Here is a 15,135-nt window from a genome sequence, read left to right on the forward strand (position 1 = left end):
GACAGCTGTTCCTCCAAAGTATGGTGTCAATAACAAGGTGAACGGCACGCTTATTATCTACGATCTACAAATAAGCCAAGAGTACTCATCCTCTTTCGTGTTATAGCGGCAGAAGCTCTTACTTTTAACGCAGTCGTTAGGGGCGCTGATAAAAACTAACTACTCACTCGAGAAGGAACAAGCCTTTTGTACCTCGGACCGCACCATCAGCATCAATCCCAGGTCACCTCATATTCGTACTCTATAGGACCCAATCCTACCGGTTGGAAAGAAATATCCCCCACCCAAGAAGAAGCCGCGAGTACCATGCACTCCGCAAGCTCGACTAATTGAAAACGCAAATGGACGTAAGCTAAGAAGGCGGAATCACACAAAATCCTAGAATCTGGAATTACCACCGTTCTCTACAAGGATCCCTCTATACGAACACCCAATATAGGGGAAAAAATATTTAAGTGGTTTGGAGACTAATTCAATCCATATAAAGACTGCGCACGACCCATAATCACCCAAGAAACAGCAACTACTTCTTTGTACAAATGCCAAAAAAAAACACATTCAACGACCGAAACCCGTATGCAGACCCAATATACAAAACTGGACAAGTAATCTAAGCTTCCACAAATTCAATTATAAACAATGTCTAGAACTTTCACAACTTTTCTTATTATCTTTGCTCTCCAGTGTTAATTATGACGACTCAAGTGTTAATTATCTATAACTTTAAGTCTTAAAGTTTGTACTTTTACTTATTTGTATGTCATGTTCCTAAAAACTCGAGAACGGTTAGCTCTACAGCTTTGAAATGTTAACTCAGCGTTCAGGGCCGGATTTCCAACTAAACGCACCTGATTCCAAATACCTGACATGGTTATTAATCTACTTTCATTTGCTCATAATTAATTTATTATTATTATTATTTTACTCGACTTTGGACTTTCGACGCATTACTTCCCTTATATAATTTCCGGTTTTTTTTCTCTCTGGAATTGAATTCTCCGAAGGGGAGTTAGTGTGAAATTCGCCGAAGGGGTGTTAGTGTTAAATTCGCCGAAGGGGTGTTAGTGTTAAATTCGCCGAAGGGGTGTTAGTGTGAAATTTGCCGAAGGGGAGTTAGTGTGAAATTCACCGAAGGGGAGTTAGTGTGAAATTCGTCGAAGGGGAGTTAGTGTTAAAGAAAGGGACTTCGTAGAAGGGGAGGTTAAGTTGGGATTTTTAAGCAATTCAGGGCTTTTTGCTACGCGTGTTACATGTTTTACGTTTTTGCTTAGCGTGTTACGTTTTTGTTGCGCGTGTTACGTTTTTGCTGCGCGTGTTATGTTTTTGCTACCGTTTTTTTCTACGCATTTTGCGTTGTTGCTACAGCGTTTACTTTTCTAACGTACTAATCAGATCTCATTGGAAGAAAAGCGGCAGCAACCCCACCAGACATTTCGACGAATTCACGCTGTTTAAGTGGCCTCGCTGAAACAACGGAACTCATTACTTAGAGCTGAAACAACGTTACTCGTTACTTAGAGCTGAAACATGGTTACTCGTTACTTAGAGCTGAAACAACGTTAATCGTTACTTAGAGCTGAAGCAACGTTACTCGTAACTTAGAGCTGAAACAACGTTAATCGTTACTTAGAGCTGAAGCAACGTTACTCGTCACTTAGAGCTGAAGCAACGTTACTCATCACTTAGAGCTGAAACAACGTTACTCATTACTTAGAGCTGAAACAACGTTACTCATTACTTAGAGCTGAAACAACGTTAAGCTGGTTTCACACTCGACGGAAAATTAGCTGCGTAAAGTTGAACGTTAGCGGTTTATCGAATGGGAATCAATTTTCAGCTCGGCGTTTATTATCGTCTTTCCGGGATATTTTCCGTCGGGTGTGAAACCAGCTTTACTCATTACTTAGAGCGGAAACAACATTATTCATTATCTTGTCATTAACGACGTAATGAAATTAATATTTCGTTACCAAAGGTAATTTTAATGATGTTGAGGAAAATTTCTCCAGTTAACTCTTTACTAACTGAGTAAGAGATCCTCTGATTCCACAGAACTTCGCATGGTTCAGACCTGTAGATCGTATTTTAAATTTACATAGAATCGGTAGTCTGGTCCTGAACAGTGAGGAAATGTATATAATCAACATTATTTTTAATATTTTCACATCGGAAGAATGAGACTAGGGTTACCACTAAACAAATTAATTTTAATAGGAATCTGCATTTCACCTAGACTAGTGGCGCTTTAACAGCCATCCAATCCCTTAAGATGAAGCTTTATTAGGGTCCCTTTACCTTGGACTCAACACCTCCTTTCAAGCCCTCCTACTCTATAGGAAGTTACTGGCCTCTAGATTTAAGCCTACACAGTCTAATACTCCACTAATCTCAACAACAAAGTACTAAGCGGCGTCGAAACCCTTTTATGCCATTAGATGAAGCCTCCAATTTTAGAACAAAAAAACTAGATTCTTCGTTAACAGTTGAGAAAGAGCTTGTACTGTTAATAGCGATTTTTCTCTAAGCTGTAATCAATAAGCCGATACCACCCTGTCATGACGATTGGCGCGCAGAAGCCAAAACGGTGGTGCCAACCCTAGATTCATTGCTGAACTAATTGTTTTTATTAGCAGACTATTTTTTTCATGGTTTGTTAACATTTTTGTACACTTGTGACTCTCTCACTTCAATTATTCTAAAAAAGCTTTAATAATTCAAATAAGTTAACGTTATATATATATATATATATATATATATATATATATATATTTTAATAAAGTTAAAACTAAACTATATATATATATATATATATATATATATATATATATATATATATATATATATATATATATATATATATATATATATATATAGTTTAGTTTTAACTTTATTAAAATATGCCATTTTATTGTTCGGTTCCGGGGTGTTCAAATAACACAAGAGAAATGAATGCTTTAAGTGTACATTCGTTTCCTGCAAATAATTATGTAGCAAATATATGGATTGAAAACATACGGAACGCTGGAATTGAGATGTAATATTTTTAAATATTTACTACACAACACGAAATAAAATTTAATTGTTCTTTAGGCAGGAAATCCGTGTTGCATCCTTTTCCTACAATATTTCCAACATCCGTGGATGCTGATACCATCGCAGTGGAGGAATTTGCATGTGAAGAAACATGCCAGGTACTTTAGTTAAACAATTTGAATTAACAAACCCAATAGTAAATAAATTTATATTTTCTAGTATGGCATGACTCAGTGAGAACCCTCACTAATGAAGTCCTAATTGGAACCTACTAGTCCCGCTAAAGAATTGATTTAATACTTTAATATCGGTTTTGAAAGGAAACACTTATAGGAATACTTCTATTTTTTAGACATACATGGATAACAATTATTTCCTCTTTGATGATGTTAAAAAATTGAGAGCCAAAATTTTGGACTTTCAAAAATTTCTAATTTATATTCAAATTGAAAATTCGGACTTGAAAACTTGTACAAAAAACTCGTTACATCAAATCAGGAACTAAAATTAGAAGTTGACCAGTTGAAAACAGAAAATAACTTGCTGAAAGTAGACGTAATTGAGGTGCTGAAAATGGAAAATTACAAGCTGAAAAAAGATGTTGATATTCTGGAGGAGAATGTTCGATTAAAAGCCGAAAGAAAACATGACACGTTTGAAGATTATGTGAAAGATGAGTAAAAACTTCATTACTATACTGGTTTTTCAGACATGAACAGTTTCTACAACTTATACAATTTCCTGAAAGAGGATTTCCCCTTCATTAAATATTGGTATATGACACAAAGTGAAACTCCAAAACAAGAGCGACTTACTATCTTATCAATGGAGACTCAACTTCTTTTAGTGATGATGAGACTGCGAAGATTTGGCGTACTGATTTGGGGTTTTTAACACCTCCATTTCTAGATACTGGAACACTTGGATTATTTTCCTAGAAATAAGGCTTCGGCAAGTGCCAATTTGGCCTACACCAGAAATTTGCGACAAATATATTCCATCAGTTTTTAAAGAAAGGGGTTATGAAACTGTGGATGGAATTCTGGATTGTACTGAAATATTTATTGAAACCTCTTCATCATATAGAATACAGGGTGAAACCTACTCTCACTACAAACACCATAAAACCTCTAAAGGCTTAGTAGTTTGCGCTCCAAATGGGTTTGTGATTTTTGTTTCGGACTTAGCTCCTGGAAGACTTTCTGACAAAGCTATAACTTTGCAATCTGGCGTCTTAGAAAAATTTGAAAAAGGAAGAAGCTTAATGGCTGATCGAGGCTTCGTAATTGAAGAAGAATGTCGAAAGGCAGGTTTGAATTTGAATATACCACCGTTTATGAATGGAAGAGACCAGGTGTCTGTTGAAGATGAAATTAAAACTAGAAAAATTGCTAGTTTGCGGATTCACGTAGAGAGAGTCATTCGTCAGATAAAGTGTTTTAGGATACTTTCGGGCATTTTTAGAAACAGTATGCACGCTCAACTTAATTCAGTGTGGCACGTATGCTGCCGCTTAGTCAACTGGGTAGAAAAACCACGTTTACAATGATACTTAATAGTAAAATTTTTTACATAAATGGTGATACCGCTAGTCAAAATTAAAATACATTATTCCCTAAATTGCTTCAGGTGATAAAATAAATATTTATAGTTTAATATTTTTGTACTCTGGCTGAGGGTTAACAGTTAAAAAGTAAAACTAAATAAATTAATAAATATGGTAATAAAAAGTTATATTAAAACTAAATTAATAAATAATAATTTAAGAAAATTATTTTAAAAATATACATATTCTATTTTAGAGATTATCACATTTGGTTAAATGTGGTATGAGGTAAGTGAGAACAAAGTACTTGATATTATCTCGTAGAAATTCCCAGTGGGCTGGATCGAAAGGGACACTAAGGCATCTGAAATTATCATTGTCAATGTATATAAACATATCACAGCTGTGAATCGACGAAATACCCATTTGCATATGTGTTTGAGAATAATATTTAGACTTTCTAAATATATTTCCAGATTTAAATACCTCTTTCGATAAAAAGTTATTTAAGTCACAACTTACAATCCCATCCGGACTGCATCCCATAAATGGTTCGGCTTTATTAATTATTAAACCACTTGGCTTTAATTGTCTCGAAACGTGAAGAGATATGTATTTTTCAAGGGCTAGTGGTTCCAATTCAATACCTCGCTTCATATCTTGTGTTTGGATCGGATTTTCTCGTAACACTGCTCTTAGCAATTGTCTAATATCATGAGGTCCCATTGTCGTTTTAATTGTTTCCATTCTGGTACGAACTTGGTGTGAAATGGACGCAGTTAGCATTCCTGTACGAAACTTCATCCATTCTGTAGATTGAGACTGCTCCATTGTCAAGTTTTGAATGTATTCTATGTCCTCCTCTTTGAACACCGCTGTTGCTTTACTGAGTATGTCCTCCTCTTTGAACACCGCTGTTGCTTTACTGAGTATGTCCTCTGCCAAGAGATTAATTTTTTTTAACCCCACAATAATTTCTAAAATTGATTTAGGAGTCCTCGGTTGGATTTCATTGGTCGATGGAAAAGGGAATTGCTCTTGAGTGAAATTATGGGCAGCAATGATATCTGACATCCTTTTCCGATCTTCATAAATTTCCGATGACAACGAAATAAGTCGCATACGTTTAATTCATATGCGGCTTTCCGAAGTGGCACAATTTTTACGCTTCTCTACCTGGCTAGTGACAGTGTTAATCTCTCTGGTGTATCTTTTTTAAAAATGAAGTCAGAAAAATTTGGTGTTATGATTTTTGGATCCCTGGGTTTGTACCATTGGCACTCTCCCTCTCTGACTGATGTTTTTTCTGGTACACGGCTTAGTACATAAACGTTAATGTTGACTAGAGCGTATAGTACACAACAAACATGCCTACATAAACCCATAGCACCGGCCTTGCAAGTACAATGAGCCCAGATGGCTGTACCATCTTCCTTAGATAGCATAGCAGGTACAGAGTAAAGTTTACTATTTATTGAGCCCATCACTTTAGATTAGACTTCGGTATAAGGGATATTTATATCACCATTAAAAAGAAGAGACATGAGATGATCCGATGGAAACAACCGTAATCCTTCTATACGATGTTTCTCCTCATTAGCGTAACTAAAATTAGTAAGATATGGACATTTATACCGGTTTACATACAATTTCTTGAACTATGGTAACTAAATTATACTTTAACAACTGAGTTTTCCCAAATAAATGGTGCAGAGAATTAGTTTTAGTTGTCCAATTAATATTACCACTCAAAATCTCTGTTTAGGTATTGGATGAAGAAGTCTGACAATTGCTAACAGTTTCTGCCTGGTCTTTAATTTGAGATGTTACAGTTCTTTCTAAAAATTAGTTAAAATACATCTACATAAATCAATTTATTAATGAAATTTAATAATTATTCTCAAATTACTTTGCTTATCCATACTTTCAAAATTGTTCACGAAAATACAGATTTGAAATAAGCGCCGAACTTTTAAAATTAACGCGTTTAGTTCAGCAATGAAGCTAGGGATGGCGCAACCGTTTCGGCTTCCGCGCGCTGGTTGCCATGACAGGGTGGTATCGGTCTATTAAAAAACGTTCTGGCTTCCACCTATTTCTAACGTAGTTTTAAATTATTTAAGTGACATTTCTGTACTGTTTCGTTCTTAAATTCCCTTTACTTTACTTTAAAATTAAAAAAATTAAGACATCAAAAACACGAAAATGTATAGATAAAAGAAAAAAGACAAAATTTTACGAAGAACTTCGATAGAATCACCGTTTACACATTATTTATCAGGTAAAATATTCGCTTTTAAGACCACTTTTTTTTTCAAACATTTTCTCAGACAATCGATTACCCCTTGAGCAGTTCACCATTGTCGCGAATGAAAAGAGTCGCTCAACCGGCGCTGAGGAACGTTATGGCGTGTTGTACCTCAAGAAAACGTTTTTTACTTCTGGGTAAAACGCCAACGACTAAATTTCAAAGCGGGAGTCTCCCAAGTATTGCAAAACCTTTAACAAATAAACAACATAGTTTGTTAATGTTAAAATCATCATTGTTTGATATACTTCCCCAACCACTTACCCTCTACGGGTATTGTATAACATATATACACCAACACCGTGTCTGCTCTATTGAACAATAATACCCCAAGTAAATAAACTTAAGTTTATCAAGTTCCCCTAAGTTTGAATTCGGAATAAGGGCCCGTATTATCAGCACTAGATAAGCGCTGGAGAAATCAAACTTAGGAATTACGCTATCTGGTGGAAAAAAACCTTAGTTCTCTATCCTCCCAACTCGCTCCTACCACCAAGCCGTTTCTGTATTGTTAATTCAGTTTTTCCCCCACCAAGTGGTTTCATGTAGCTAGTTTGACCAGTTATTAGCCTATCGTTAAAATTCAATTCGTTTCAATTGATCAATATGGGGTCTTGATAGTCTTTTGGTGGAAGTGAAGTAAGTTAATTATTCCAACCTTATTTCACAGCGACTAACCAAGACATATTTAGAAGACGATCGTTCACTCAGTGGCGTAACTATAGTAATTGGGGCCCGAATTCATACCACCTTATACTTCGGCATGACCTTAGCTGATTATATTGAAGATCTATGGCACCTACCAACCCAGTCCAGTTCTGATCGACTCTAATTTAGAAATATCGCACCTCAGTAGCAACTAGGAAAATGGCGTAATTGATTGTTTTGAAATTAATAATCTTTCAAACTATCGTTCACTTGGCCAATAATGATAATTAAGCAAACTCCAAAATCAACTTCATCATCAAAATCATTTCATACAGGTATTATTTTGAAAATAGATGGAGATCTAAAACACCAAAGTGTTATGTGACTGGCCGACCAAATTTCAAAAAGAAACTCACAAAGAATCTATTTTTTAAGATTATGAATTTTTTAACCTTTTTTGTCAGTGGTGAGGAGAGATGCTGCAAAATAGCAAAAATGAAAAAAAATATTACTTTAGTCAATACCTGTATTTCTGCTTTGGCCATTTTCTTTGAACTGTTAGAAAAAAATCCTCGTTGTCTAGTTGTGAAGTTGCCACTTCAGTGTTTTTCCATTCCATATTTGCAAGCCACCGTTTTTGTAAACCAAGTTATTGGCCTTTTGTGGTACATCGAATCTACACTGAAAAGAAGGGACCTAATTAATGGTGCGCAAGTGGTCCAAGAGTTGATTTGTAAGATCTGCAGCTTGCGCCTTAGTGCCAACAAGCAAGGTAGAACAATTCCATAAAATATATATTTTTTTCTCCTTGGAGAATATCCAAAGCCTCTGCTATTAAAGGCTTGACGCAAGCCAAGTGTTCCTCTATGTGGACCAACTCTGATTGTTTCAAACACACGTGTTTTATTCCTAATGCTTTAAACAAATCAGGAGTATTTTTCCTTTACACTGATAATTTGTTTTAAAGAGTCGTAGAGAGAGTTCCATCGACCTTCACCAGGCCTCTTCAGAGTGTGCCCTAAAATACCTTCTATAACCTAATGCCAAGAAAAACGCTGATCTAGCAATAAAATTAATATAATATAATCAGAAATTAATAAACAAAACTTATGGGATAGTTGAAAATTATTAAGAATTTTCTTAAACGCCGACGGGCCCCTAGGGTCCAGGTATAATATAATAAATTTTATTATATTTTAATATAATAATATAATTGGCATACTTTGAGAAGATAAGTATTTTTATAGCGCAAGGAAATTTGTAATAGAAGAAATTCATTTTTCAATCAAGGCTACTTCATGCAATATTTCCAAAACCATTTCCCCTGATATTTCCAGGTTTTTCAGAGTAGCTTTGAATATTTCCCAGCTGTACTTTTTAAGACAATAGGGGTCTCTAAAATGTTAAAATCATTACTGTTACACATTCTAATATAATTTAGTCAAGATTGAACGTATGAATTCATTACTAATTAATAATTTAAGTAATACTAAAACATATTGCATATGGAGTTCTCATAATTATTTTACCTGATTTCCCTGACTTTTTCGCTATAAATAAACTTCACTGATATTTCCAGGTTTTCACCGATTTCTATATTTGTATGAACCCTGGCTTGCGCACCAAACCAGACTGAAAATTTCAATCACCTCGTGCTGGAATCGAACCAACGACCTTTGGGTTACCGTCCAACGCCAGTACCATTGGACTATCGAGGCCACGTTTCCACAGGTCTCGGATCATCAATTTAGAGAGGACACCCCTTCTCCCCCTCTGTCGTGGAACGTTGTGAAACTGTTCCAGATGTCGCAAAGGGGCGGAGTGTAAAAGCGGAGCTACAGGGTAAATGCTCCTGTCACTAGAGATATGACAATTAATTACTTCGCTTAATTAACTTCTGATAAAACTATATCTACTTTACCTCCGCAGATTTCGGCCTCTAAGCTGCGTTCCACAATGAAATGCATTTCACCATAACTTGAGAATGCATATCGTCCAGGTATAACGTAGCGTTGATGAATTCAATAAGATCTGTGGTTTCGCAGCGGTTTAGCGTGTGGGCACCGCACCTCAAATGGTAAACGTTGGTTATCACTGTCGGTTGCGATATAACGACGCTTTCACTTTCGTTGCCGGAAGGGGGTACACAGTTATTGACGGGGACTTTAAAACTTAAGGTTTGTAAGAGGTTCCCGCGCAAATAAATGCAAAGAGAGTTTTTTGGCTTTCTTTGGCACCGTGTAAAACACATTTATTAAGTGTGGGTGGAGAGAGAAAACCATGACTTAATGCAAGAATTATCGTAATATTTATTCATTCGAATCCACAATTAGTATACAACAAATTAACAATAGTAATGAACCACCTTGGTAGAACTACGAAGGGCTTTTGAAGAGGACAGTACTTGGGTTATGGGTAACGCCAAGTTTAGGAGCTTAGACCAGGTACTGGGTGACGCTGAGTCTAAGTTGAAGTGAGGGTGGTTTGGGAATCATTGAATTTAACAGACATTTAGCCATTTAGTGGACAAAATTAAATACGGGGAAATTATATATTTGAATTATTTCCTTTTTTATTCGACAAATTAGACGATTGAAAATAGTTTGTAAAAAACGATTTATCAAATAAATGTACATTAAATATTCGTGTAACATTATTTACAAGATAATAATCGAAAATATTTTTTAAGAAAGTATTTACTAAGTAAGGTTATCTACTACTGCCGTTGTCAACCTACTGTCTTAATTCTATATTTGACAATAACAAAATAATAATACACTTGAAAAGTAAATAACTTAAAGGGTTGTACTTAAGGTTCAATTTCACAAATGCCTTTCAAAACAATAAAATACAGTAGACTGGATATGGAAGTCCGGGTTTAATTTCTTAGCAAAAGACGGATTTGGTTGTTACGTTTTCGAGTGGGTTGACGGGCACGGATGCCACGCCTTTTGCAATTACGATTATATCAATACATCCAAGATTACCAGAGTTAAGAGGATTGAGCGGGCTAAATTATATTTTTAAACAGGTCAGGATATAAGAGCTTCAGCTTTATATCTTAATTACAATTAATAGTTAAACAATACTTTTGAATATAAGAGTTGCAGTCTAATATTAAAAAACTTGAATGAAATAAATGACTTATGGTTTTACTACTCGATCCTAGTAATCTTTCCTCCTTAACACGACTGCGAACAGTCCATTACATAAACACACAATAACGAGTTCTTGACCTCGAATCCGACGCGACAATTTTTTCTACACTCGCACACTTCGAAATCAAGCCGGACCCCGGACACAGAAATTAATAATTAACGCAACTTTAAAACACTGAACGAATAATTAATATATAAGCGCCTTTTTTGGCTTTATATGGGGTTTCTTATCTTGGTAGATCGTAAGAAGCTCTTTTTTAAGAGGTTTCGAAAACAAGTTGGCAAGCCAAAATATACCTCTCCTCGAAAGAATTGTCCCTAGTGGTATTAATCTCTCGAGATACCCCTTAAAGATATATCTCCACAATTCAGAGTTATTTACTTATTTAATTGTAATTAAAATAATTGGGACGAAACAACCGAGTTTAATTTATTCAGAATATTCTAAATTAAGTAGTTACAACAGTGAGTTAGACGTACTAAAACAATGCATAATAATATTGAATATAATCCTTTTTACAGAACAAGTTTATCAGTTAAATGTAATACGACGCAAATTTTAATGAAAGATATATCTACAGAGGGTATTTGTATTTTTCTCGCGTAACGAAATAACAACACAAAAAAGCCTTCTTTAAACCTATTAACACGAAAAAATGATAATTAAAGCCAACAATACCGCCCAAAAGCTCAACTCAATCAAAAAATTAAAATACAAAAACCCAATAGACCAAACTTTGGAGCCAAAACGACCAATAGATAAGCCAATCAGTCCGGCTTCATAACCAAAATAACGAATAAAAAAATATATAGTTGTAACCCAATCAATCAGGCTTCAGTACCAAAATATGCAATAGACAAATAAATAATAAGCCAATCGATCAGACTTCAGTACCAAAATATGCAGTAGAAAAATATATAATAATAAGCCAATCAGTCAGGCTTCAGAACCAAAATATGCAGTAGGAAAATATATAATAATAAGCCAATCAGTTAGGCTTCAGAACCAATATATGCAGTAGAAAAATAAATAATAATAAGTCAGGCTTCAGAGTCTAAATATTACAACGATTTCAACCAAATTTCGTTCAAAAATCTGTTAAATTTGTTAATTTTGGTTCAGATTATACGACACAAGAAAGTCGCCCTAATTCTATTTTGGAAACCCCGGGCTTGAACTATAGACCGCAAACCTGGCGCCATCTATAGTTCAAGCCGAGTGTTCTATTCAAGGTCAGGAAAGACCACCTTTGTTTTAGCAACCCCCCCCCCTTTTTTTTTCTCTCTTTAAATTATATTTTTAAAGTCAACACGGGGGCGATATGTAAAGCCGTGCCGGTTATATTAGGATTAGAAAAAAGTATCAGAGACGACTCGAGAGGCTGTCAGACTGCCCAGAGGGGCCGGTGAAACGAGAGCCAAGGCCTAAGTTCAGGAGAGTCCATGTGTTTTGTTCGAGTCAAAGTGAATTATTTTAACGTTATTGTGTTGGACCATATTGTGTTAAGTGCGTGGTCAAGACCGAAGGCAAAACGACCGGAAGAACAACGTAAGACTATTTTTTTCATTTAAAGTGTGATACTGAAAAGTGTATGTTAATGGTTAGATAATTATTCAGTGGCTACAATAAGATAAGTGTAGAAAAGTATTTAAACTGATGCTAGGTTGGAATTGTAATTAAGGTCTAAAGACCAGAATAAAATCTATATTTCATTGAACCTTGAATTGAATTATTTTCACTCAACTCCTCAATTTATTAGCACGGTTATCCCGAACAATATAAATTTCAATGTAACGGCGGACGAGTGATTCTCGTTAATTTATTTGCGCGGGAGTGGCGAATTTTAAAGAACTGTAGATCCCTCCTACTAAAATCGGCACGATTTCCTAAAATTTTCGCCCAAATCGAAAGCAGTCGTTATAATATGCATTAGAAAAATATTTAATAATAACACATTCGATCAGGCTTCACAGCCAAAAAGGCAATAGAAAAATATATAATAAACCCAATCGTTCAGGCTTCAGAGCCAGAATAACAAATGGAAAAATATTTAATAAACCCAATCAATCGGGCTTCAGAGAATCAATCCAAACACCAACACCAATAAAAAAATTAATAGCAAAAAACCAAACACACCTTATCTTTGACAAAGCACAGAAAAGGCACTTAAATGAACTTTAAATATTAAACGCCAAACCAACACCACCGCAAAATTTAAGTCGATAAGAATAAGCATTAATAAATTACGAACTTTCGAACTAGTTATAATCAAACCGCAGAGCTTGAAAATGCGACGTATACACTTTGAAGGTTCCGTCAAAAATGATCCTTTCCGAAAACGTAAAGGTTATCAAAACATTAATAGACAAAAAATAAGTAAAAAGGTTCCTCCAAAAAATGAATCATTTTGCGGAAGAAGTAAATAATTTTAAAAGAATAAAAGTTAAAAAAATATACAACAGCAAAAATAAAACGTCAAATAATAGAAGAAAAAAGTCTTTAACTCCATTCATTAAAAAAACACTAAACAAAAGTACCAAATTGAAATTAAGCAACTTATTATATTAAACAAGATTAAGTCTTTATAGTTTTTTTTCGTAAAAAAAACCACATTAGGCCTTCACAATTTCATTCGTAAAAAAAACAGATTAGGCCTTCAAAATTTCATTCGTAAAAAAATTCAAGACTTTATTAACTATTATGCTTACGATGAGTGTCTTATTTGCAGTAAAGCTTGAAGTTATCGTTGGTTCTGTGGTAGAGCGCTCGACTGCCTAACTAAACGGCCCGGGTTCGAAACCTGGGTGACGCATTTGTTTTTAATCAAATGAGAAATCGCTAAATTAGAATTTCTTCGATGCAATAATATAAATCTTGCTCTATTTACATTAAACCAAAATTTAATACTCTATTAAATACGCTTTCGATAAAGCTGAAGGTCTAATTTTCAATGTAACGTAATAAGTGTCGGTGGTTCTGTGGTAGAACGTCCGCCTGTCAAACGGGCGGTCTCCGGTTCGAAACCCGCCCGATGCGATCGCAAATTGATACTAAGACGAATACCGTGAACAATTGGTGGAAACCCTGCCATTTAATGTTGAGAGGTTGAAATAACGCTCAACACTCGGTCCGTCCCAAAAGTCAATAAGCAGGAGTTGGAGAGATACCGCCCGTACATACCAACCACGAACACCACAAACTCAACACCCACAAACGTCATTACAACAACACAACATTGCCACCCTACACATAAACATTACAATAACGAAATATCCAAACTACTGAATTAAACCCGTCGTGACGGTGAGCGTTGATGAAAAAAAACCGCAAAACCAACCCCGACAGCAAATTAATCCGTTAACGCTCACCGTCCCACGGTGGTTTTGCAAACACGGTTTTTCGACTTTGTTCCCTAATTCCTCGCAACTGCAAACGCAGAGATATCGAGAAACTGCGTACGCAGTGATTACACTTTGCACCGAAAATGCGAACGCGTTCGCAGGCCTGACAGACAGACCCACAGACTGACACGGTGGTTGTATAACCCCTCCTAGGGGACATAGTCCCTTCGGAGAGGTAAAAATATATTTAAGGGGAGGTGGGAGGAGACAAATTGTAATATAAAATTGCGTGTTGATGTAGATGCCGCTAGAGTTCTGATACAGTCTTTTTTAGCTAATTTTGTCTATGAGTATGAAAAATGACATTTGGGTGGGAAATAAACTTTTGTCAATACAATGATCAATGTAAGTTGTTAGTTAACGGAGCATGTAACCTCTGAGAAACCATAAAACAAAGAAATGATTTTTTTACCATGTCTCTTGGTAATTTAAATCCCCTTGTCATTATTATAAATAGTAACAATAGCATACTTCTTGATGCGAACTCTTAACAAAGCTTTTGCTAGTATAAATTTTTATTCACTTATTCATAAGATGTTTTTACTCCTTGTTACTCAAAAACGCCAATTTTTAACCATACGCAACTTTTAGTTCGGGGGACATTTTGAAAAAATGGGTTCACAAGACTGAAGTCTGCAACAATGAAAACCTACGAATACCCATTATTGATCGCTGTGAAACTATTCGCCATATAAGGGGATCTAACCACTTCAAGCGTTTGCTTAAGATTCTATTTGGCTTGCTTCCACAGTGCGTTAAATTTGACCTCCGACGAGTAGGTCCGCCTGCCGCCGTTAGATATCGCAACCACAGTTCTCTGTTGCGAATCCGTAACACACCTCGAATCTTCTTACGGGTTCAAGAATGATTTGCCTGTGCCTCTGGTGATCATTTGTTGATTTTTTGTTATTCACTTAAAGCACCGACTGAATTTAAAGTAAAACACCAAAGTTCAAATTCTTTCGATTGACGTGCAGGGTCACTATGAAACCTTTTGTTATTGTTAATTTCTACAAGTAGAATACTTCTTTCAAATAATA

The 15,135-nt window shown here is 35.5% G+C and overlaps 1 pseudogene; it reads left to right on the forward strand.

The window, feature by feature from the left end:
- Positions 1–2,945: 2,945 nt before the first annotated feature.
- On the forward strand, positions 2,946–4,582 carry LOC149945663 (uncharacterized; annotated as a pseudogene).
- The last annotated feature ends 10,553 nt before the right edge of the window (positions 4,583–15,135 follow it).

This window comes from Leiobunum rupestre, chromosome 5 (genome assembly GCF_980474605.1).
Source record: "Leiobunum rupestre chromosome 5, qqLeiRupe1.1.hap1, whole genome shotgun sequence".
In the NCBI taxonomy this organism is placed as follows: domain Eukaryota; kingdom Metazoa; phylum Arthropoda; class Arachnida; order Opiliones; family Sclerosomatidae; genus Leiobunum; species Leiobunum rupestre.